At 39.6% G+C, this 25378-nt stretch overlaps 1 protein-coding gene and 1 long non-coding RNA gene across 3 annotated transcripts in view; one reads left to right on the forward strand and one right to left on the reverse strand.

Moving 5' to 3' along the window:
* Positions 1 to 25378, forward strand: part of LOC120422099 (diacylglycerol kinase eta) — a 123132-nt gene that overhangs the window by 37449 nt on the left and 60305 nt on the right. The window lies entirely within an intron of this gene.
* LOC120422102 (uncharacterized) lies at positions 7698 to 8703 on the reverse strand. Its single transcript, XR_005606073.2, has 2 exons — positions 8366 to 8703; positions 7698 to 8304 (listed from the first exon to the last, which is right to left on the reverse strand). It is a non-coding gene; the product is annotated as an uncharacterized LOC120422102 (long non-coding RNA).

Raw genomic sequence — 25378 nt, forward strand, 5'->3', positions numbered from 1 at the left:
CAGCGGTTGGAACTCCGCCGGCGTGAACGCCGGAACTGTTGGACTCTGCTTATCCGCCTTCCTTGCCGGCGGTTTCGGTTTCGACGCCTGCTGGCGCCTCTGGATGAAGTCCGCACGCTTGGGGCAGCTGCGGTCCGTGGCTTCGTGAGCTCCAGAGCAGTTGGCACACCGCTTCGACTCTGCTTCTTGGACTTTGCACTCGTCCGTCTTGTGGGGACCCCCACAGTTGTTGCACCTCCCTTTGAGGTGACAGTTCCTGGTTCCATGACCCAGCTGCAAGCAGTTCCTGCACTGGGTCACGTTCGGCCGCTTGTTCCGGTAAGCCTCCCACCGGATGATAGTGCTTGCCACAACATTCATTGCAGAGAGCTTCTTCAGATTGGTGTATCCCTTGGGGAAGACCACAATGTACGGAGTTTCGTCCACGGTGGACTTTTCCTTCCGCTTGATGACATGCACCTCCAGCGCGTCCAGCTTGAGATCCCTTTTCAGCAGGTACTTGACCTCATCCGGTTTCAGTTGATCAGGTAAACCACGAACAACGACCCGGTGATATCGTTCGCTTCTTCGGCCGTGGGTGTAAAATTCCACTTTCTTCCTCTGGAGAAGCTCCTGCAACTTGTCAAAATCTTTGACAGAGAAGCAGGTCACCTTGGTTCCAAATCGGGTTAGTTTGTAAATAGGATCGAAACCAAATTTACAACTTTCCACTATCGCCACGAGCTTGTAAAAATCCGTGGTGTTCTTGACCACAAAAGGTGGTTGCTTTTGTTTACTTGCCGACTGGCCGAGTGGTGGAACCGCCGGGACGTTTCCTCCTCCTGCTGGGCTGGCATTGTTGTTGTTTTTGTTTTCCGCTAGCGGGCTGAACTTGTTGTTGTTGTGCAGATTCTGCTCCACTTTTTCTTCTCCGACGATAGCTCCGGTGACCTCAAGGGACTTCTTCCGCTTCCGATTTCCGGGGATGAGTTAAAAATCGTCCGCCTCGGAGGTCTCTTCCACCTCCATCCGTCAAAAAACTCGAGGCAAGCAACGTTGCCTTTAGCGCGCACGTCACAACACGTCTACTCTTTCGAAGCTATCGTAGCCAAGTGTGGTAGAGGATGTACCAACGCATCTTCTGAAAACTTGAATTTCACTAAAATAGTGCTTAGATTTGGCTGCCGTTGCGAAAAGCCAAACGGCTAATATGCCACTCTAAGGGGAAATTGCCTTGACGGAGATTTGGTGACAAACACTAAAATGCGTTTTTCTCGGAATACTTGATTTGGCATAATAGCCGAATCTTCAAGTATGTGCTAGTACAAGTTCAATTCAGCTGTTTGTTGAGAGGCAAAACCAAACCGATTTTTTTTTTCTATGCTAGATCCTGAGTTTAATAAATGGAATTGAATGCTTTCTTTTTCAAAGCTTTAACAAAAGTCCAAATATTAATTTGCAAGATCATTATTTTTTCTATAAGGCAATTAGGTCCCCTAAGCAAAATATGAAATTTTTTTTTTGTTCTCAACTGTTTATTAGCAGTAAAGGAATATTTCCAGTTACAAGTAAAACAGAACTGAACTGAACATGAACAGTAGGCGATCCTTAATCTAATCTAATCTAATCTAATCTAATCAAACCCTAGCGCAGCCAATCTTTCGAAGGGATCCTGGAGAGTGCCTTAGGTTAGATGACGCCTAGCCTCTTCTTGTCATTTATTAACATTTGTAGTGCACCATTGCATTAGAATGCATTGAAACATCACAAAACGTTAAACCGGCCAGGCCTACTGCGTAAAGTTTACCGCAGAGATGATTCGTTGAATTGGATTGAGTTTGAGCACAGGGTGTGTGTTCAAACCACAATACAGTTCTGAATCTACAGGGGAGGAAGAAGCGTGGGGACACACCACCATACGCTCCGAGTTTTGGTTTTAGGTTATTATTCGTTGGGAGCACCATGCTAAGAAGTTTTGGTGCTCCGGGACCCTCAAGGAAGGGACATTGTATTTCCACAAATGCCCAGGACACTATTTGCCGTGGTTATAGCGCCACAACTCGCTCACTGTTGATGAGATAATGGAAGTTATTAGTATATGATTTTCAATTTACAATACAGATTTTTTAAACGTTAATCCTTTGAAGCCATCATGCTGGAAAAGAGTCCGTGTTCCATGTGCTGTTTTGGGACTCACTGGGATGGGACATCGTATTTCCACAGATGCCCAGGCCATTACATGCCGTGGTTATAGCGCCACAACTCGCTCATTTTATATGGATGAATAAATAAATAAATAGATAAATAACAGTAGGCGATCCTTAACTTTATAAACAAAATTCCAGAGTTTCATTTATTTAAATAATAATTGTTTGATGGTGCATTTTTGAAACTCAAAATAACTGTGACTGCAAGTTTTTTAAAGGAATGATAAAATTTGGGCTCCTCAACTTAGTGACTCTGTCATGTATTGTACCTGTTCTGAATATGCGATGCAAAGAATTCATATATCAACGAGTTCATTGATAGAAAAAAAAATGATAGAATCGAACTCAAAAATGGCTTTATGTATGATTTTTGTGTATGGAATTCAACTCTTCTTTTATCACAGATTGGATTTTTGTATTTTTTGCCTCAAAATGTATAAGTACAGTAAACCGGGGTAACATTGATAGGATTTTAATTTATTTTTGGAATTTTTATCCAACTGTTAAGGTTTTTCTCAAGATTAATATATTAAAAACATGTTCACACGTTTTTTTTTCTGAAATTTGCGTTGAAAATTCTTTTTTTTTTAAATTCCGGGGTGACTTTGATAGTCACAGTTTTAATTGTTAAAATTAGATTTAAGGTGTTCAAATTTAATTTTTACGTCAAATTTACTGTCATTTTTAAGAAAAAACCAATGTTTATATTTAGTAACCTAAGTTTATAATGCTTCATCCATAAAGTACGTCACGCTGAAATCAGCCAAAATTACGTATTTAATTTGTACTCATCATTTTGCGGATCAAAGTCCCGGGAGGCGCAAAAATGGCCAATTTCCTGGAAATTCCCGCTCGTCACCCTCTAGTTGGGACATTGGGACGCTGAGACGTTAAAGCATTGAGACGCTTAAGATCGTTAACACGCTGAAACGTTGAAACATTGAGACATAATTTAACGGTTAGTATTGAAATATAAAAAATGTCGACAGACGTTGAGACGCTTAAACGTCTTTACGTTGAAATAACGCTGAGCCATTGAGACCGTGTTACTTTGAGACAATGAAACGATGAGACATTGAGTCGTCGAGACATTAAGTCGTTGTGACATTGCGAGGCAAGTTGAGACGTTGCAGGCAGAAACCCACAAACGTTTGAACGCCGAAACAACGCGTTGGGACGATGAAACTTTGAGACTTTGAGACATTGTTATGCTGATAAGTTAAGATGTGGAGATACTGATATCAGGTAAATCTCAGTATTCTGACGGTACTTCATGAACTCAAAAGCTAAGACAGTCAGACGATGAGACATTGAGACATAGACAGGCTGAGACGCTAAGACGCCTTGGCGCTTAAACAACGCTTGGACATTGAGACGTTGAAATTTTGAGACAATGAGACGATGATACATTGAGATGTTGAGACATTAAGTCACTGAGACTTTGAAATGGCGATAAGTGCAAACGTTGAGACGCTGAAACTGTGAAGTCGAGACATTGGATGTTGAGACATTTTAACGTTGATAGGTTGAGACGTTGAAAGACTGAGACGCTGAAACGTCGTAACAACGCTGATACATTGACACTTTGAGATATTGAAGCGATGAGACATTGAGTCGTTAAGACATTAAGACGTTTAGAAATTAATGTACTGATAGGTTGAGACGCTGAGACGCTGAGAATATGAGATGCCAAAACATCGAGATGTTGAGACATTTGGAGACAAGTTGAGACGTTGTAACGTTTGAAACATTGAAACATTATGTGACTATTAGTATTGAAATATGATAACTTTGAGACGTTGAGACGCTAAGTCATTTAGATGTTGAGACGTTGACATGCTAAGAAGCTAAGACATTGAGATGTTGATATTTTGAGACAATTAAACGATGATACATTGAGACGTTGCTTATTACACAATGAGAGATTGCGACGTTGAATTGTTAAGGTGTTGATAAACTGAGACGTTGAAAATATGGGACGCTACAACGTCAAGAGGTTGAAACGTTGAGACATGGAGATATTTCAACGTTGAGATATTGGTATGTTGAGACACGAGTCACTGGGACGTTAAAGCGTTGAGACGCAAAACCTATGTGACTATAAGTATTGTAATGATTCTTTAAAATCTTGAACGCTAAGACCGTCAGACGTTGAAACAATGGGACGTTAAGATTGTGGCTCTTCAAGAAATGTCACTGAGAATTAGAGACAATGACGTTGAGACGCTGAGACCCTCAGATTACTTGTGACTCTTAGTATTGAGACACTAAGGCTGTGTCGCTTCACCATTCAACATTCAAACCGATCGACCAAAGTAACCCTCCCGCATGGTCGCACAAATCCTGCCAAACCATAATATTTGCCAGCCAGGTGTAGCGTTTGCCCACGTGGCCTGAAAGCATAAAGCAATCTCATACAATTTTAATCACTCCACATTCGTTCGTTCAACCAAAAAGCCTCCGCCGCCTCTCGGCTTGCGTGGGCAAACTTATCGAGCGCACGTTTTCCGTCGAACCCGTGTGTGTGTGCGCTTGGCAGCTTACGGGGAAAATTGTCAGAAGCAGTGATTTTGCAAGTGGCTTTCGAGTTGGGGAGGCCGAAGGTGTACATGCCAGTGCTTTCAGAATCCTACATACTAATTAGCGGTTCCGGCTTGGTAGCCAAAATAAGAATTTTCAGGAATTTTCAAATTTGAATAAAGTGAAGGTGAGTGGAAATTTCCAGAAGTTCTGAACATCCTAGGAATCATTTCAAAGTCATTCCAGCTGTGGGGAAAAATATTTTAGCAAATTTCGGAGGCAAACAAAATGGGCATTGATTGTAAGTTTGTCTCCGAGAAAATTTTCCATTTGCAAAAAGCGGTCGACATGATTGACATAAAACTTTTCTAATTGCTTTTTTTTCTCGACAATCTCTGCTCAGACGCTGAGAGAGGGGGCGGAATGGTGAACAAATAATTTTGGAGCCCGCGGCAAACTTTGGAACTTTGGCGGTTTTTTCTCTTCTCTATTTTGGAGATGGAAAAGATGGATGGTTACTAATGGAATAGAAAAATGGAAATTTACGTATAATTAGATGCTTTCGGCACTGATTTCAGGGGAGATTAGTTGCTGGGAAGGGATTGAAAAGTTATCTGATTAGTTACAGAGGTAGCTTGGGGAGTTTCTGAGAAGCGTTTACCGACCTATACCTACTAGTGCTTAAATATAATTTTATTGCGATTTCAGGGAAGCTTTTACTTTTAATTTATCCTCATCTGTTTTTTTTTTTAGCAAATGAAGGTTGTAACGAAAGTTATTTTCTGATCAATTGACTCTTGGGACAATGCAGGGTTTCCATTTAAAATTTGTTTAAATTGATTTACTTACCATTATTATTAATTTTTTTACAGGTAATAATCATCACACAGCATACAACTGGTTGGTAAGCCTTAATTATTAAGTTTTACAAGAAACTAAAACATTTTCAACAGAACATACAGAAAATGATAAAGGGGGAACAACATTTCCGAAGCAGTTTTAATCACACCATCTAAACTCAATTATTCAACTTAAAAAAAAAGCCTCAGCATCCATTACTCTTCCGATATTGATCTCTAGAGTTTATCACATCTTACGGACACGCGCTGCTGGCCTGGCTGTTGCGCTTCCAATCCATTATAGCGCAGCCTCGTGGTTGGTATCATTTGCGTTAAGGGGATCTCATAATCTGCCACGACTCCAGCAGCTCTTCGAGAGGTGGCTCCGCTGATGGTTTCTGGAATGATCTCATTCTTTGTCCGTCCCACCTCGAAGACCTCCTCGGGGAGTGCCAGAGGGGAACAGTGGGGTCAAATGAATCCATGGATTTATCTAAATTGCAGATTTGATTTTACCTTAGCATTTATGTGTTATTAACAATAAACTTTAAATAGCCTTTTTGCCTTCCTCACCTTACTGAGGAAAGGCTATAAAATCACTCAAAAAATGAACTTCTCAATTAGACCTCCTAGACCCACCTTCATGTATACCTATCGACTCAGAATCAAATTCTGAGCAAATGTCTGTGTGTGTGGTGGGATGTTGATCAAAAAATTGTCACTCGATTATCTCGACACTGGCTGAACCGATTTTGTCCGTGTTGGTCTCATTCGATCCGTCTTGGGGTCCCATAAGTCGCTATTAAAATTTATGTAGTTCAGTTAAGTACTTCAAAAGTTATGCTAAAAAAACAACTTTGACTAAACTTCGGAAGATTGTAAAAAGGGTGGTTTTTGTAAGAAAACCCGTCATGCTATACATTTTCAGAAAGGTATTTGAAAGACCTTTCCAACGCTTCCAAAAGATTGAAGATCTGACAACCCTATCAAAAGTTATAAGCACTTAAGTGTTTTTCATACCTATTTTTGATGCCGGATCTCAGATATTTTGATGAAAATGATGTCCGGATCTATCATGTGACCCGTCGTCGGATGCGTAATTAAGAGACCTTTCCAACGCGTCTAAAAGATTTAAGATCTGACATCCCTATTAAAAGTTATAAGCACTTAAGTGTTATTTATGCACTTTTTGGAGGCCAGATCTTAGATATTTTTATGAAAATGACGTCCTGACCTATCATGTGACACGTCGTCGGATGCGTAATCAAAAGACCTTTCCAACGCGTCCAAAAAGTTGAAGATCTGACAACCCTATCAAAAGTTATAAGCACTTAAGTACTTTTCATCCTTCTTTTTCTAGGCCGGATCTCAGATATTTTGATGAAAATGATGTCCGGATCTATCATGTGACCCGTCGTCGGATGCGTAATCAAAAGACCTTTCCAACGCGTCTAAAAGATTGATGATCTGACAACCCTATCAAAAGTTATAAGCACTTAAGTGTTTTTCATACATATTTTTGATGCCGGATCTCAGATATTTTGATGAAAATGATGTCCGGATCTATCATGTGACCCGTCGTCGGATGCGTAATCAAAAGACCTTTCCAACGCGTCCAAAAAGTTGAAGATCTGACAACCCTATCAAAAGTTATAAGCACTTAAGTGTTATTTATGCACTTTTTGGAGGCCAGATCTTAGATATTTTTATGAAAATGACGTCCTGACCTATCATGTGACACGTCGTCGGATGCGTAATCAAAAGACCTTTCCAACGCGTCCAAAAAGTTGAAGATCTGACAACCCTATCAAAAGTTATAAGCACTTAAGTACTTTTCATCCTTCTTTTTCTAGGCCGGATCTCAGATATTTTGACGAAAATGATGTCCGGATCTATCATGTGACCCGTTGTCGGATGCGTAATCGAAAGACCTTTCCAACGCGTCTAAAAGATTGATGTCCTGACAACCCTATCAAAAGTTATACGTACTTAAGTGCTCATTATACACTACATATTTTGAAGCCGGATGTCAGATATTTTGACGAGAATGATGAAGAAACAATCTTATCAAACGTTATGAGCACTAATTAATTGATGATATTATTTAACAGGATCGGATCACAGATATTTGAATTAGGAGGAATCAAAGAAATAAGAATCAAACAAGGACTTTTTGCATTTATTAGTGTAACAACATTCAACGATACATTTGAGAGCCTGTAGGGCTTCCAATTTAGAACTATTATAATTAACACTTTCCGCTGGACTTTCATTTCATCAGTCTACTCTGTCGAGGACCTAGATGGAGAGCGTCGTATCTTAATGAATTATTCGCAAACAGGATTGGGGTGAATACCAGAGAGAGAGACAGTGAGTGCTCGGTGGTATGGCCGATACGGTATTGGGACTGACGGTGACGTTGCGGCATACGCCCGGACATCTTCGTTCTGCGCTTCCGTAAGTTCCGAGATAAGCGTGAATAAACTTAGTCGATTCCGTTTCGAGTCCGCGATTAATAAGTTCCAGAGGAGTCGTCTTCGTCATTTTGGCGAAATCGTAGCCCTGATTATTGCACAAGAACTGAATGCACGGTGATGCTGTGCATAAACGTCTCGCGCAAATCTGCAAATCCACAGTCCGCAGCATTTGCTCGGCACCTGCAGATAACTTGGCTGATCTTCAAAACCGCAGCGCCGGATTTAGCTTAGATTCCGAGACTTTCCGAGGGTGGGTTGTGGCGCCGAACAGCTCGGAGATGACTGCAGTGGAAAAACCCGAAATAAATAAAATAACCTTATACGTAATGAAAAAAATACCTACCTTTATTTCCGATAAATGTTCATGCAGGTTTTAACAAGACACGTTTAACCATTTCCACCTGAATTACTATTTTCCGTTCCTGCTCCGGCAATCTTGGAAAATTTTAGTTTTCTGACTCAAGTCACACCAGGGAAAGTTGTTGATTCTACAAAGTCCAAGATCAACGAAAACTTGACAGCTAAGTCATTTTTTCCTTTGCCCTGTCAATTGACGTTTATGACCGTTCGTGATCCATCTCGACGTAGGGCTCGAAGTCGATGAAAGCCAGATTGCGTGCTCACTGCACAGTTATCTGAGCAGGTCGGGCTTTACTCAGTTTTGAGTAATGGTTGACAACATCATATTGACTAGAGAACCTGGAGTTTATTAGATAACGGACATCTCAAACCAAAAGTAACAATCGAAGCACGAGAACTGTCAAACGGAGGTACCAATCGAGCAAGATCCATTGTCTTGTGCTCGATTGGTACCTCCGTTTGACAGTTCTCGTGCTTCGATTGGTACTTTTGGAAAGAGATGTCCGTTCTTTAATAAGCTCCAGGCTCTCTAATATTAAATTTCGGCAAAAAGACTTTCTAGTCAGAAATTTACCAACACATTCAAAGTATGTTTACATGGCAGCTAGACGTTTGTTTGCATCAGATTTCCTATCTATTTCTAGCAAAAAAAATGTCAGGCGACTTCTAGCTGGTTTTTTCGACTGACTACCCGATATGTCAGCCAATATACCTCGCAGGGCTGTGACAGTAACAGCTCGATCATTGTTTGCATCAGGACACTGTGACGATGAGTTCGTCATTTTTGGGTTAAATTATATTTTTTTCACTGGACCTAGAAAGCCTTAGTCTGATATTTGGCACCATGAAAGAAGGGCTCTTTCCCGACATTTTGCGGGGTCCGGCGAAATATTTCAAGCTTAGACATTGCTAAACTAAGAGTATTTTATTAAAAAGCTATTTATTGTAATTTGTTGTTTTATTACCCAAAAGGTTCCCAAAATTATTTTTTCAATCTTCTGCCATATTACACCATGACATTTTTAAATATTTTCAAATCAATCACATCGTAGAGAACAGTTTTCTGAACAATTTCCATGAAAAAATCTATTTTGGTTCAATATAAGCAGAGATATACCCAATTTCGTAAAATAAAAAGTGACTTTCTCCAAAACTTCAAAATTTAATTCCCATTCAAACGATGAAGACCGCCTACTGAGTTTTGCCTTCCTCACCTTACTGAGGAAAGGCTATAAAATCACTCGAAAAATGAACTTCTTAAATACGACTTTTAGATATACCTTCACGTATACCTATCGACTCAGAATCAAATTCTGAACAAATGTCTGTGGGGATGTGTGTAGACATGATTTTTTTCCACACGATTATCTCAGAACTGGCTGAATCGATTTTGGCCGGATCCGCCTTATTCTGTTCGGAAAAAGTGCAGTGCTTCTTGGGACGCGCAGTCCTGTTTTTTCGTGATAATTTTCGTCTCTTTTGTGTCGCTCTTTGTGTGCATGGGGTGATTGGGCATAATAATTGAATAATGCCATCAAAAGTGCAGTGCTTCTTGGGACGCGCAGTCCTGTTTTTTCGTGATAATTTTCGTCTCTTTTGTGTCGCTCTTTGTGTGCATGGGGTGATTGGGCATAATAATTGAATAATGCCATCAAAAGTGCAGTGCTTCTTGGGACGCGCAGTCCTGTTTTTTCGTGATAATTTTCGTCTCTTTTGTGTCGCTCTTTGTGTGCATGGGGTGATTGGGCATAATAATTGAATAATGCCATCAAAAGTGCAGTGCTTCTTGGGACGCGCAGTCCTGTTTTTTCGTGATAATTTTCGTCTCTTTTGTGTCGCTCTTTGTGTGCATGGGGTGATTGGGCATAATAATTGAATAATGCCATCAAAAGTGCAGTGCTTCTTGGGACGCGCAGTCCTGTTTTTTCGTGATAATTTTCGTCTCTTTTGTGTCGCTCTTTGTGTGCATGGGGTGATTGGGCATAATAATTGAATAATGCCATCAAAAGTGCAGTGCTTCTTGGGACGCGCAGTCCTGTTTTTTCGTGATAATTTTCGTCTCTTTTGTGTCGCTCTTTGTGTGCATGGGGTGATTGGGCATAATAATTGAATAATGCCATCAAAAGTGCAGTGCTTCTTGGGACGCGCAGTCCTGTTTTTTCGTGATAATTTTCGTCTCTTTTGTGTCGCTCTTTGTGTGCATGGGGTGATTGGGCATAATAATTGAATAATGCCATCAAAAGTGCAGTGCTTCTTGGGACGCGCAGTCCTGTTTTTTTCGTGATAATTTTCGTCTCTTTTGTGTCGCTCTTTGTGTGCATGGGGTGATTGGGCATAATAATTGAATAATGCCATCAAAAGTGCAGTGCTTCTTGGGACGCGCAGTCCTGTTTTTTCGTGATAATTTTCGTCTCTTTTGTGTCGCTCTTTGTGTGCATGGGGTGATTGGGCATAATAATTGAATAATGCCATCAAAAGTGCAGTGCTTCTTGGGACGCGCAGTCCTGTTTTTTCGTGATAATTTTCGTCTCTTTTGTGTCGCTCTTTGTGTGCATGGGGTGATTGGGCATAATAATTGAATAATGCCATCAAAAGTGCAGTGCTTCTTGGGACGCGCAGTCCTGTTTTTTCGTGATTAATTTTTTGAGATGCGGCAGCTTCCACTGAGAAATTTGACGCCCTCATCGACATTACATCAGCCTTTTTTTAATCAGCCATCAGACTGATCGAGGCGATACATTTTTCAGAGGGCTGGTTTAATTTGGTGAGATCAATCCGATAATGTATCATAATCAAAATTAACCATTTCATATTAAATATGCACTGGGTCTTTGTGAGATGATCTTGTCATCCCATCAATTGAAATCTTGTGTTTATAAGAGTTTTATTAATGTTCTTTCTGTCACCAACAGTGAGCGAGTTGTGGCGCTATAACCACGGCAAATAGTGCCCAGGGCATTTGTGGAAATACAGTGTCCCATCCTCGAGGGTCCCGGAGCACCAAAACTTCTTAGCATGGTGGCTCCCAACGATAATTTGCCTAAACAAACAGGAACGTGAGCGGGGGATCCCCACGTTTCTTCCTCCCCTGTCGATTCAGAAATGTGTTGTTGTTTGAACATTCGTGTTCAAACTCAATCCAATTCAAAGAATCATCTTTGCGGTAAACTTTACGCAGTTGGCCTGGCCGCTTTAACGCTTGTGATGTTTCAAAGCAATTTATTGCATTGGGCACTGCAATTGTTAATAATGACAAGAGGATGCTAGGCGTTAATCAACCTAAGGCATTTTCCAGGATGCCCTCGAAAGACTGGCTGCGCTAGGGTTAGATTAGATTAGATTAGATTAGGATCCGCCTTATTCTGTTCGTTTTAGGGTCCCCTAAGACCCTATTGAATTTTATTCTGTTCAATGAAGTACTTTTAAAGTTATGCCAAGAAAAAGTTTTTTTGTAGCTGCAAAAAAGGGTGATTTTTGCATAACCTCAAAGGCCGGATCTTTTTGCTTACGCGCGAGAGTCGCGCAGCATGCGTAGGGATTTTGGCCCACGCGGGGGATTGGCAGCCACACCCCCTTGCATGCGTATCGCCCGGTTGCCACATTGCTTAAGCAGTGTCTGCGTCTCTTCTGGAAAAAATCTGTATTGATTATGTTGCTGCATCATTTTGTCTCGACAAAGATTTACACGAACTTTTCTCCTTTATTTTGGAGAATTGGTAAAAAAATAATTGAAAATTGCTGTTCAAGTAAAATCAATAATTATAAAAAATAAATGAAAAAAAAAATTAAAAAAACTCTTAAATTAATTTGTAAATACAACCTAAAATACAACATGAATGCGAGGAAGGCACCAACCACCTTAAGGTGAATTAAGCAACGTTTTTTAAAGTTTTTTCAGTGTTGCCACTCCAGATCACCCTTGGTACTCCCAGCGCTGTGTAATAACTGGCTCCATCTTTCAAGATGAACAACACGGAAAATTCATTTTCTTCTCTCCACCCCCAAACCCTCCAGCACCCGTGTCCACAAAGCCCCAAAGGGGTTTCCTGAAATTGCTATTGGACCGGATAATACACTCCACTCCTGGTTCGCTCACTCTTTTTTGCTTTCTAGAGTATAGTGCTCCGAAGCTGGGAGCCTGAGACAAAAAAAGATCCTCGGCGAACAAATTGCTCTTTTGTTGACTTGTTTCGCGTCAAAGCGAGGCCACACGTTCTGCGGCGGAGTTTGAGGCACACGTGGGGATGTTGTTACAAAAATCAAATCAAATAATTCGCTCTACAGCATTGCCTTGGCGTTCTCGCTTACGAGATTCCTACTCGAAACTAGGCGTCCGAAGGCTTGGTTGTTGAGGCTATTGCAAACCTCTTTTTACACCTGCAGCTTCCATCCACCCCGGGATTCGAACAGACGACCTTTGGATTGTTAGTCCAACTGCCTAACAGCGACTCCACCGAGACAGGACCCAGGGAGACGACTCCTACACCTGGACTGAGCTAACGACCTAACCTTTTTAGGTTAGACCGGGGCCAACATTTACTTCCCCGTCCGACGGAAGGCGTGATCAGACAAATCTCGTCTCGAAAAATGCCACCAGGACCTTCTGGGATCGAAACCAGGTCGACTGGGTGAGAGGCAACCACGCTTACCCTTATACCGCGGGTCCCGGCACAATGTTGTTAAATAAAATCGGCTTTGAAAACTTTATAACATGATAACGTCATCATTCGAAATTCGGACACTTAGTAGCATATCATTTTTGTTATAGCTGGCAAAAAATCATGTAACAAGTTGGAAATGTTGAAAAATCATCAGGATGTAGTGTACACAGTCAGCTTTAAGAGAATTTATGCAAAATATGTCTTTTCTAACAATTTTTCATCAGAATTTATATATTAAAATGACTTGTTGTACGACACGAATGCCATTTCAATGGTAAAGTGTCTTTAAATAAAACTTATAATAATAATAATGACTTGTTGTGCTTCGAATCCGGGATACTGATAAAAGCTGATTCGAAATCCGGACACTTTTGCTTCGAATTCCGGACACTCGATTTTGCTTATGAATCGCACAAATTTGGACTGAAATGTTAGTGAATGGCATTTTTTTGGTCTCTAATAAGCTGTTAACATCAAAACAATCGATATTTTATACAAAAATTTGCTAAAATTTAAGGAAATCAAAACCATAAATTTCTGCTTTGCCTTCCCGGTGTTTCGGGAGGCTGTGAAATATTTCAGTGAAATGTTTCGCATTTTTGGTAAACTTATAATTTTATTTTATATAATTGTTTTGACATTAACTACAGCGTTCAAACAAAGTTTAAATGAAAGTTGATGTTAGAATTCTTCAAATAACACGGAAACTACGGAAACTAAACCGACTCAAAACAGCTGCTCTTCAAGAATTCAGCAATCACCGCTCGCCTTTCTTCAAATCCAAATTCAACCTTGCCAGCAAAAGATACCGGGGTACAACCGCACCCTCTACAGGCGATACGTCATAAGGACGCAGCGTGATCTCCGGAGAAATCCTAAGAACTTTTGGTCATTCGTGAACTCAAAAAGAAAAGCGGACGGTCTGCCACCCACATTATACCTGGACGATGTTGCTGCTGCGACTTCAGAGGAGAAATGTGCCCTGTTTGCTGCCCACTTCAAGGACGCGTTCAATTCCAGGTTCGCTTCGGAGGCGGAAATTATCGAAGCCACAAGGAACACTCCCATCAATGCTATCGAGTGTTCCCTCACGGAAGTTGCGAATTGCCAAGTATCTGCTGCTATTAACAAGCTCAAACTCTCCTATTCGCCCGGTCCCGACGGAATTCCCTCTTCGGTTATCAAACGATGTTCTGGTGCACTCCTTTCCCCCTTGACCTGCCTGTTCAACCTATCTTTGCGGCAAAGCACCTTCCCGGATAAGTGGAAAGCCTCTTTTATGTTCCCGGTGCACAAGAAAGGTGACAAAAGCAGCGTCAAAAATTACCGTGGAATCACCTCTCTCTCGGCTTGTTCGAAGGTTTTCGAAATTCTGGTCAATAATGTACTGTTTGACTCTTGCAAAAACTACATTTCCACGGATCAGCATGGCTTCTACCCTAAACGCTCTGTTGTCACGAATCTTGCTCAATTCGTGTCACATTGTCTTCAAGAAATGGATGCTGGAGCTCAAGTCGACGCAGTGTACACAGACTTGAAGGCGGCGTTCGATCGGGTTGACCACGGAGTCAGACATGTTCATAAGTCTCTCTGGCGTTCCTCAAGGCAGTAATTTAGGTCCGTTACTGTTCATACTTTTCGCCAACGAACTGTCGATGCTGCTAAGCGAAGGGTGCCGGTTGTTTTACGCTGATGATGTCAAAATCTTCACTGTTGTTAGAAGCGTTTTGAACTGCTCAGCTCTGCAAAGACAGTTAAACCACTTTAACGAATGGTGCGTGCGTAACTTCCTGACGATCAGCATAGAAAAGTGTAGCACAATCTCTTTCCACCGTAAACTCAAACCCGTGGTCTTCGACTATGCCATCGCCGGAAACACTCTTGCTCGGGTAACCCAAGTACGTGACCTGGGCGTTACCCTTGATAGCAAATTGTGTTTCACTATCCACCTCCATGACATCGTGTCCAGAGCCAATCGACAGCTTGGATTCATCTTTAGGATCGCTGATGACTTCCGAGATGTCGCGTGCTTACGTTCATTATACTGCGCGCTGGTAAGATCCATCCTTGAGTTCTGCTCCGTAGTGTGGTGTCCGTACCAGAGCACCTGGACTGCTAAAATTGAATCAGTTCAGCGAAAATTCACCCGGCTTGCCCTTCGCCGTGCAAGGAATCCTGCCGGTTGGAACACGTACGAAGAACGTTGTCGTGTCTTGCAGCTAGAGACTCTCGAGCGGAGGCGGCACGTCTCACAAGCAACGTTTGTTGCCAAAGTACTGGCCGGTGAAGTTGACACTCCTTGGATTCGCGCTCAAATTCAAATCTACACACCTGCTCGGCCACTTCGTCAACGCCAATATCTACAACTTGCTCACCGCAACACCAACTATGGACAGCACGAACCAGTTCGTTTCATGTGTAGCCGATTCAACGTATTTTCCCACCTGTACGATCCCAACATCTCCACCCCGCAGTTTCAACAACGAGCCCGACTCTGGTACTCTCACCAGCTTTAATCTGTTTTTGTGTTTCATGTTGTTAGCATTTGTCTTTAGTTAAGTTAAGTTTTATCATTAAGACCACAAGTTGTCGGATGATTTAAATAAACAAATAAACAAATAAACAAACACAGTTTGGACATTCATAATGCGGACTTATATCCAAATAATTGATAAAACATAATGAGGATTCCGGGTTTCGAAGCGTCCGGGAATTCAATAGTGATTACGTTATTAACCTTTGTTTTATTTTTAACTCAGTGGTATCTTTTGACCCTTACTTACTTACCCTTACCCTTACATTTTTACATAAAAAGATATAAACTTTTTTTTGGATTGGAAATCAACGCATTCCTTGTAGTGGGAATTTTTTATCGATAAAAAAATATTGGATAAATTTCTAACATAGGAACTTTGATCGATTATTCAAAAACATATCGATATTCAAACTTCGAATATTTGCTGTTATTATTTGGATTTCGGAATTTTGTTATTTTTTGAGATTTCAATAGATTTTTCAATTAACAGTTTTTTTTTTCATCGGATTAAGGTTGGCTTTTGCCAAAAATTTATTTCTAACTTTGAACTTTTATGTCTAAAAACAGCTGTTCATAGAAGGCTTTCTGGTCGAAAATTCACCAACACATTCAAACCACGGGGTACCATAGAAGTTGGTTTGTTTGAATGTGGTAAAATGTACCATGCTTCCTCGAAACTGTATGGTAGTGAATACTAAATCATGATCATCTTTTCTGTATTGGAGGGTTAAAATTACTATGCACTACTGGACATCGTAAAATTGACAACGTAATTTATTCAAATCAAGTTTGTACGGTTTGTTTTTAGCAAAATACATCGGTGCGTGCCTCAATTTAACTCCACAATATGGTAGCAATAACCATGGTTGGGCTTTCAGTGCATGATGATTTGAGTATTATCTAGCTTTAAACTTAATGTTACGATGATTTATTTCAGGTGGAAATTTTTGCTCGGATATCCCATTTCTTGAAGATGGATTTATCAAATTCGAGTTCCTGAGCCAATTTCAGAATAACATGTATTAAAATGTTTATATTTATTTATACTCTTTACTAAACTAAATTTTTTAAAAAATCGCCGATTCACATTTATTGGAAATTAGGTTCATATCCAACAATACGAAATGTCAACCGACAAGAGCAGATTCTTATTTTTTTTACTTTAATTTTTAAAGAGTAGGCATAAATGGATGAAAATCAACTTTTTAATTCTTATATGTCGCCAATAAACTCCAGGTCGAAATGTCGAAAATTGCAATTTTTTAACTGAAATGCTTAAACTTCCGTTAGATTTGAACAATTGGGATGCTTCACCCTTCATTTTGTGGGGTCTCGTGGCGCAGGGGTAGCGGCTTCGGCTGCCGATCCCGATGATGCTATGAGACGCGGGTTCGATTCCCGCCTTATCCACTGAGCTTCTATCGGATGGTGAAGTAAAACGTCGGTCCCGGTTTCTCCTGTCTCGTCAGAGGCGCTGGAGCAGAAATCCCACGTTAGAGGAAGGCCTCGGGGGGCGTAGTGCCAATAGTTTCGTTTTTTTTACCCTTCATTTTGTAGCATTTTTTAAGCCCTGTTTAAGAATTTTGAGACTCCATTGAAATTTGCCTTAGCTGCAGATATTTTATTTTTTTAAGGTATTTAGAAGTTCAAAAGTTGTGTTTAGAATTGTTCCACTTTCCATTGAGCTAGAGTGCTCATATTTAGCCCAGATGTTAGTTTTATAATAAAGTGTAACAAAAATGACTTTTTGACGGGCAATCAGGGGTTTGTTCCGGTGGGCATACTGAGCCCAAATCTCAAATATGAGCTTGTTTGGACGTAACAGGAGCTGGCACTCCACCCTTCAATTTACAAACCCCTGATGCCCGCCAAAAAGTCATTTTTGTTACATCCTATTCTATAAGTTCAAACAACCCCTGAATTTCAGGCAGATTGGTGAGCTCCACAACGTCCCTAACAATGAGCTATGCTCTGTTCGTGGACTCGCTCTTAAGGTTTCCCAACAACATGGTTGAGCTCACATATTGGTTTAACCGCCTCAAATTTTAGATTAAAATTAATATTATGATGATCTGAAGTTCATTGGCCAAATTAGAATTTGCGGAAGACATTTCAGAGGATTTGAAAAAGACCTGCTGGGAAGCTTTGCCTGAGACCTGATGCTAAACATATATTGTTGTTGGCGGCATTTTTGGTTTATTTTAATGAAAAGAATCATTCTGAGCAGCCACATGAGGTTTTTTCCAAAAAAAAATAAATAAGATCTATTATATTTAGATTTGTGACCCTCTGAAATGTTATTCCCGAAACAGCGCCACCAAACATTTAGTGGCGGCTTCAGCAAGCTTCGTCAGTATCACGGGCCTGCGCATAACTTCTGATAGCGTTGTCAGATCTCAATCTTTTAGGCTCGTTGGAAAGTTTTTTTGATTACCTATCTAACGATGGGTCGTATTTAAGATCCGGACAAGCTTTTCATCCAAATTTTTGAGATCCGGCCTCAAAAAAGTGTACAAAAAACACTTAAGTGACCATCACTTTTGATTGGTTTGTCAGATCTTCAACATTTTGAAAAGGTCTTTCAAATACCTTTCTGAAAATGTGTAACATGACGGGTTTTCTTACAAAACCACCCTTTTTACAATCTTCCGGACTTTAGTCAAAATCGTTTTTTAAGCATAACTTTTGAAGTATTTAACTAAACATCACCATTTAGATAAAACGGACAAAATCGGTTCTGCCAGTTCCGAGATAATCGATTGCAATTATTTAGATCAACATCCAACCACCCGCACAGACATTTGCTCTTGAGTGTTGCGTCAATTTTTGATATGTTAAGGGGTTAGATACTAGTATATCGGCAAAAATACCAAGGTTTGATATGTGTACACCCTGATTTTTTTTAAACGATTATCAACAAAAATTTGAAGAATTTTTGCCGGGATATAGCTATTTAAAAATTAGCGTTTTCAAAAAACGGGTGATACGATATCTGAATACTGCTAAGACCAAATTGGCTCAAAATTTTGGTGAAGACTCGTTAACTCGTGTGCATGTTGAAGGCCGATTTTTATAAAGTTTTAGTTATGTATTTAGGCTCGTACAAACATTTAAAAAAATTTGTCCCCCCCCCCCCTCAAAAGCGACCCGAAAAATCAGGGGGGAAAAATAAAAAGTTTCAAAAAACTTCAAAATTTCTATAGAAATTTAAGTGCAATTAACTGAAATCAAATTAAAATGCATTCTCCTGTGTTCAGAATCATTTTTAGCATGTTTGGGTTTATTCAAAAGCTATTGAATTTTGGAAAAATTTCGTTGCACAGTACCGCAAACAGTTTTTTTTCCTCCAATTATAATTGGTATTACTATAAAAAAATATATTAAAAGCATGAGCAGTTACAATGAAACTTTAAATTTGATCATTTCCAATAATTACACCAGGTTGACTTAATTCTGCTCGAATAAAAGTTTTTTTTTGCGATTTTTCCATACCTGAACGGTTAATTTAAATTTGATTTTTATTAATATGAAGAAGAAAAATTGCAATAAAAATATCCGAAGATTATTTTGAAGTACCCATAGAGAATATTAAAAAGCAGATAAATTTGAATTTTAAAAACATAACTAAATTCACTAATTTTGTCCAACTTTACCCACGAAACTCCCACCATTCATCCAACTCAGTCACGTTTTCTAGCCCATAATAACTGCTTGACTATTTCCCCCAAGACGTGGTATTATTATTTAGAGCTTCAATCACCCTCCCATCCCTACCAGCCCTGTCCCGGCCACAGACTCCGGGACTTTCAATTCCGGTGAAAGCGAGGTGTTGAGTTTGTGCGCTTCGTTCGGTATTTTTTTTCTCCCACATTTTCACTATCGCCCATGCTTTATAAATACTTGCGCTCGTCTGCGGTGGAGAAACTATGTCAAAGTGTCCGAAGGGGGTAGGGGAAATAATGCGACGGGAAAACTAGTCTGCGTTGGATGCCAGAAGAAAATAATGATGATGGTGGCACATTTGACACGTGGCAGCCATCGAAACGGGAAAAGTTTATTTTAATTAATCAAGTTATATAATTCCGACAACTGATTTCCCACATTGCCCCGGCAACGAAACCAGTAGTTAAACCCTAAGAAGAGTTCGTTGTTAATCGCTCTTCTGAAACTTTTTCAGAAGAACAGTTAACTTTACTCAACAAAGGTCTTAAATACGCGGTATCATCAAAGCCAAACCTGGAAAACATTGTTATCGACATCGAAACTGTTATCAATTCTACCAGCATCGATAAAAAACAGACCAAACCTCCCCCGCTCCTTCCAGCACAAATCAACAGCGTCAGGATGACGGTATCCAAATTGATACGAGAAACAACAACAAAACACCAGGACAACGCCGAGGTACGAACAGTGAAGGAACTCAAGGAGAAACCAGTATACTACCTAAAAGCGGACAAGGGAAACCGGGTAGTAATCATGGACCGAGACGAATACGACAAGGAACTTCTTGAGAAACTCGGGAACAGGGAAAAATATTCACTAAAACGAGGATACACGTTAATTGATATGGTCAAAAAAGTCGAGAACACCATCAAGGAATGTGCAGGCCTCTTGAAATCGGTTGGAAAAACTGCAAAATCGTTGAGAGTACCGAACCCAACTCTACCAAGGATTAAAGCACTACCTAAAGTGCATAAACCAGGCAACAAGATGCGAGAAATCATTTCAGCAGTGGATGCCCCAACCAGTCGGATCGCAAAGTGGCTTGTCGAGGAATTCAAGAGTATGCCGAAACCCTTCCCGAGCCGATCGATCATCAGTTCGCAGGTGTTCACAAAGGAGCTCTTAGAGTCGGGACCGATAGCTGAGGATGAAATAATGGTTTCCTTCGACGTAAAAGCATTGTTTCCAAGCATACCAGTAAAGAACGCAATAGGAACTCTACGGGATTGGCTGCAATCACAATACGAGGGAGAACCATGGAGACAAAAAACGATCCAGTATATAACATTCGTCAAATTATGCATGGAACAGAGCTACTTCCAGTTCAGGGATTGCATCTACCAACAGAGGATGGGAGCATCGATGGGTAACCCACTGTCACCGTTCCTGAGCGATGTTTATATGGCTGCTTTGGAACACGAACTACAGACCAAAAACCTACTACCAGAACGTTGGTGGAGATACGTGGATGACGTCTTCTGCATCATCAAAAGGGATTCACTAACAACGGTACTGGACACCATAAACAGTGCACGCAGAAGCATCAAGTTCACTTACGAAATGGAAGTCGAAGGAAAGTTACCTTTCTTAGACATCCTGATCCTAAGAGAACCAGGTTGCCCATCTTCGTTTTCTTTCGAGATCTACAGGAAGCCAACAAACACCAGAAGAACAATCCCAGCCACGTCAAACCATTCATTCCAGTGTTGGAATTCGAGCGAGAAGAAGGAAAGCATTTCTCACTCGCGAGCGAGGAAGAGAACTTGTATTACTTTTCTCTTCTCGCTCGCGCTCGCATTTTCGTTCGCGTTCTCGCTCTCGCCGCGAGCGCTCGCGAGCGCCTCGTGCTAGCCGTTCGTCCAAAGCTAGCAATTTGTTTATTTGGCTTCTGAATACGAACCAGGCGATGGTATAGAGGTGTAACTTCAATCGTTGTGTTGTTTTTTTTTTTTTCGTTTCTGACACGTTCAACTTCTCGCGAACGGCAATTCTGGCTCACGAGAAAGCCCGTTCGCGAACGGAGGAGAGCACGGGAAATCGGTGAGTTTCTCTCGGCAGCTCGAGACTTGCGGCGAGAACTCGAGAGAGAGAAATTTTTCTCGCGAGAGCGCGATAAATACCAACACTGATTCATTCCAACATAAGATGGCAGCATACCATTATTTCATACATAGGATGATAACTTTACCCCTTAGCGAAGCAGGAAAACAAAAAGAATTGGAGTACATTTTTGAAACAGCGGAAATCAACGGTTACAGCAGAACAACTATCCAAGCAATCATCGATAAGAAGGAAAGAAAACTCAACAGAATGTCACTCACAACCCTTACACCACCAGTAGAGCCACTACGAAGAGCAGCAGTAGAATTCGACTACAGGATAACACGCTTATTACGACAAAAACTGGCTAAATTTGGCATCGATTTAGTGTTCAGCAGTAAAAACAACCAGTTAGAATCCATCTTAGGTTCAACGAAAGATCCCATACCGACGTTAGGCAAACCCGGCATTTACGAGGTATCCTGCGGCCACTGTGATATGAGCTACATTGGACAAACTAAGAGATTGCTGCAAACCAGGTTAGGCGAACATTTAGACACCGATGTCAGAATTGCCAAGGAGGAAATACGGAAAGGATTTGTCCCCCATTTCAAGTCAGCAGTAGCCGAACACATCATCAAGAAGAAACATCACAACTAGCGACGCGGTCATCTTAAGACACATCACGAACCCATCGAAGCTTGCTGTCGCCGAAAGTTTGGAAATCTTCAAGGCAGGCAACAAACGTTTACTCAGGCAGGGCAGGCAACAAACGTTTACTTGATGATGTGTTCGGCTACTGCTGAGAACAAGGAGGTAGTACCTACAGTAACTACAAATACGGATACACCAGCGATGAACCTTCAGTCGAGAACAGAACACTGATGAAGTCTGCAAGTAGTAGACGAAATACGTATCTGTCAAGATATTAAAAATATATAGCGGAGTTAAAAGGAACAACTCGTCTTTTTGTATTCATAGTAATGCATTCTGCTAAAACGCTCAACCAAACCACAATAACAAGTTATAATTTTTTTCTGGTTCTAAATCTTCAATGAAGCAATGCATTTTGATGAGCAATTCTCCACGAAATCGGCCGATTTCGACCATTTTAATTTTTTGTAATTTTTGATTTGGCTCATACTTTGTAGGGGCCTTCCCTATGACCAAAGAAGTGATTTTACGTCCATAAAAGTATCCATACAATTTTGGTAGTTGTTCTTACAAATATGGTACGTAAATATTCGAAAATCTGTAATTGAAGGAATTTTCTGATCGATTTGGAGTCTTTGGCAATGTTCTACCAAAAATAAGCGCAATTTTTCCTATTTCAACAACAGGTTTCAAACAGAAAGAATGCTCAAATCTCAACATGTTCTAGATGTTCAAAATTGATCAATTTACTGCCCACCATTGAAAAAACGGCTAATATCCACTTTTGGCAAAAACGAGATATTAGCACCAGGTGGTAGAGGATGTTCCAACGCATCTTCTGGAACTTGAATTTTACTGAAATAATGCTTAGACTTGGCTGCCGATGCGAAAAACCAAACGGCTAATATGCCACTCTTATGGGAAATTGCCTTGACGGAGATTTTGTCACAAACACTAAAACGCGTTTTTCTCGGAATACTTGATTTGGCATAATAGCCGAATTTTCAAATATGGGCAGTTTAGGAGACCCGATGATTTAAAAGCATTACATTCAGCCATTTTTGAGTTCTGGGGTCAAACGTGGAAGAAAAGCTCGTAGCAGATTTTCCGGCTCCGGTGGTCTCTTAATTAGGACTATTCAGAAAAAAAATTGGAACACGGAAAAAATCCGCTTTTTAAATTAATATTTTTTTAACAAACAATCAATTTCCCAAAATCAGTATAATTTTAGATTTTTTATATGTTTTAGGGGACAAAAAAATCCGCAACTTTTGAGCCTAAGAGTAGTTTAGACTAAAATTTGACCACCGAGTAACGAATTTTTGTTTATTGAAAAAATAGAAATTAAAGTAAATTTTTAATGCTTAATCAATTTGCATTCGAAAAGTACTTGAGTTTTGATTTTTGATAAAGTACATCGTGTTCAAGATATATCAACTGACCGGTGCTTTAAGTTTAACTTTAAGGGTGCACAGCAACGAAGGAAGTTGTTGTCTTCTTATTCCAAAATTGTCAAACTTACGAACCCAATCCTGCAATAACGAGATTGTAAAATTAATCAAACTTTGTTGTAAATTGCTTTGTGGACAGTACTTTAGGGGATGAATAAAAAAATATTTCGATAGTACCCGTAGTTTTGAAGATACTAAAATGTCTGTAACAAAAATCTGGGTGCAAAAGCTCTGGTTGATGTGCACCGTTAACTACAAAATTTCCGTTTTTTGATTTTGGTCACTAATACCTGAAAATATTTTTCCAATAAAATTTCCTATGAGACTTTGAGCAGTGTTGCTGAAATACAACGAATAAAAGTAAAAAGAAATCAAAAAAATTGAGGTTTTTTAATTCGCATTAATTCTCAGCAACCTTCCTTTTTGGTCCAAAAACTAAAACATTTGTGAAATTTTATCATCTTTTCCAAAAAAATATTTTGAAATTTTTGGAATCAACACTATCATTTTGGATGGGCGTAATATTGAATGTTTATCAACAAATTTCAAAAATTAAAAAAATCGAATTTTCGGATACTGTTCTTTTTTGGAAAAAAAAGGTCAATTTCGGAAAATCTTAATCTATCCCCTTGATTCGATTCTTTAGGTAAACATAAGTAACTGGTATGGGTTGAGATTTCCAAAAAAGTGTCCCCATGGTTTATGGATGGTCTTCATATCGATCAGAAAATTCCTTCAAAAGTTACAGATTTTCGAATATTTACGTAAAATTTTACGGCAGTGAATGACCAAAAAGTCCTTTGAGTACACTTTTAAATTGGGCGTCCAATTTAGACTTTTAATAAATTTCAAATTTTGGGACTGTAGAACGATTAAAAAAAACTCGTAAATTCATTTGTATTTTCCATTTATTTTTACAGAAGCATCACATGACAGTTTAATTATTTTTATCATTTTGTGATACTTTTTGTTTAAATATTTTGAAAATAAGTTATGTAATTGGATTTTTTTGACCCTTCCACAACATTAACCAATTTTAAGACTAAGATCAAAACTATTTATACAATTTTCAATTCCCTTGATTACTGTTATTTTACTACTTTTATTTACTTTTAATATAATCCATAAATGTATAAGGCAAAGTATCACATAAAAACAACTATGTTTAAAATCTCTTGGAACAATTTTGTAAACGTTTTCGTAGCCGTTTCACCCAATTTTGAAGCATGAACCAAACAATATCCACTTTAACTTACTCATGACTTCATCAAAATCAGTCATGAAATCATGAACAGTGATATTCATGATTTCATGGACGAAAATTCATGAATATTCGTGAACAAATTTTAACCATGAATAAAATTCATAAATTCATGAATATTTATACACGATTTCATGAATAAAATTCATGAAATCATGAAAGGTATCGTGAAATCATGAACAAAATTATTAATCAAAATTCATGATTTCTCGCACACTTTTTTCCGTGTACTTCACGACCACACATTTTAATTTTAATAATTCCGTAGTAACATTTCAATAGGGCGAATCCTCGATCGTAAGCAAGTAAGAGGGGGATAGGCTGCATGTTTACAATCAAGGATTCGCCCCATTCAAAAGTTAATACGGAACTCTTGAATGCTGCTTTAAACACTCTTAAAAATCGTAACTCAGAAACTAATTTTTATCTATTCTTAATGTAAAATTGTCTAAAAATATAAAAATGCAGTCAATTTCAAACACTTTCGGATTCTAGTTCTAAAACTAACTTATCCAACTTAAAAAAAAACGTTGAAAACTACGTTGGTACTTTGAAAAGTTCTCTACCATGGTTTATATGATTCCGTACCATTCCGTTTAATTTGTAATTCGTATCTTTTATTTCAAGTCTTTTACCCTTCAAAATTTATAAACTGCAAAAAAATATCCAA

Source organism: Culex pipiens, chromosome 3, assembly GCF_016801865.2.
Source record: "Culex pipiens pallens isolate TS chromosome 3, TS_CPP_V2, whole genome shotgun sequence".
NCBI classification, from domain to species: Eukaryota; Metazoa; Arthropoda; class Insecta; order Diptera; family Culicidae; genus Culex; species Culex pipiens.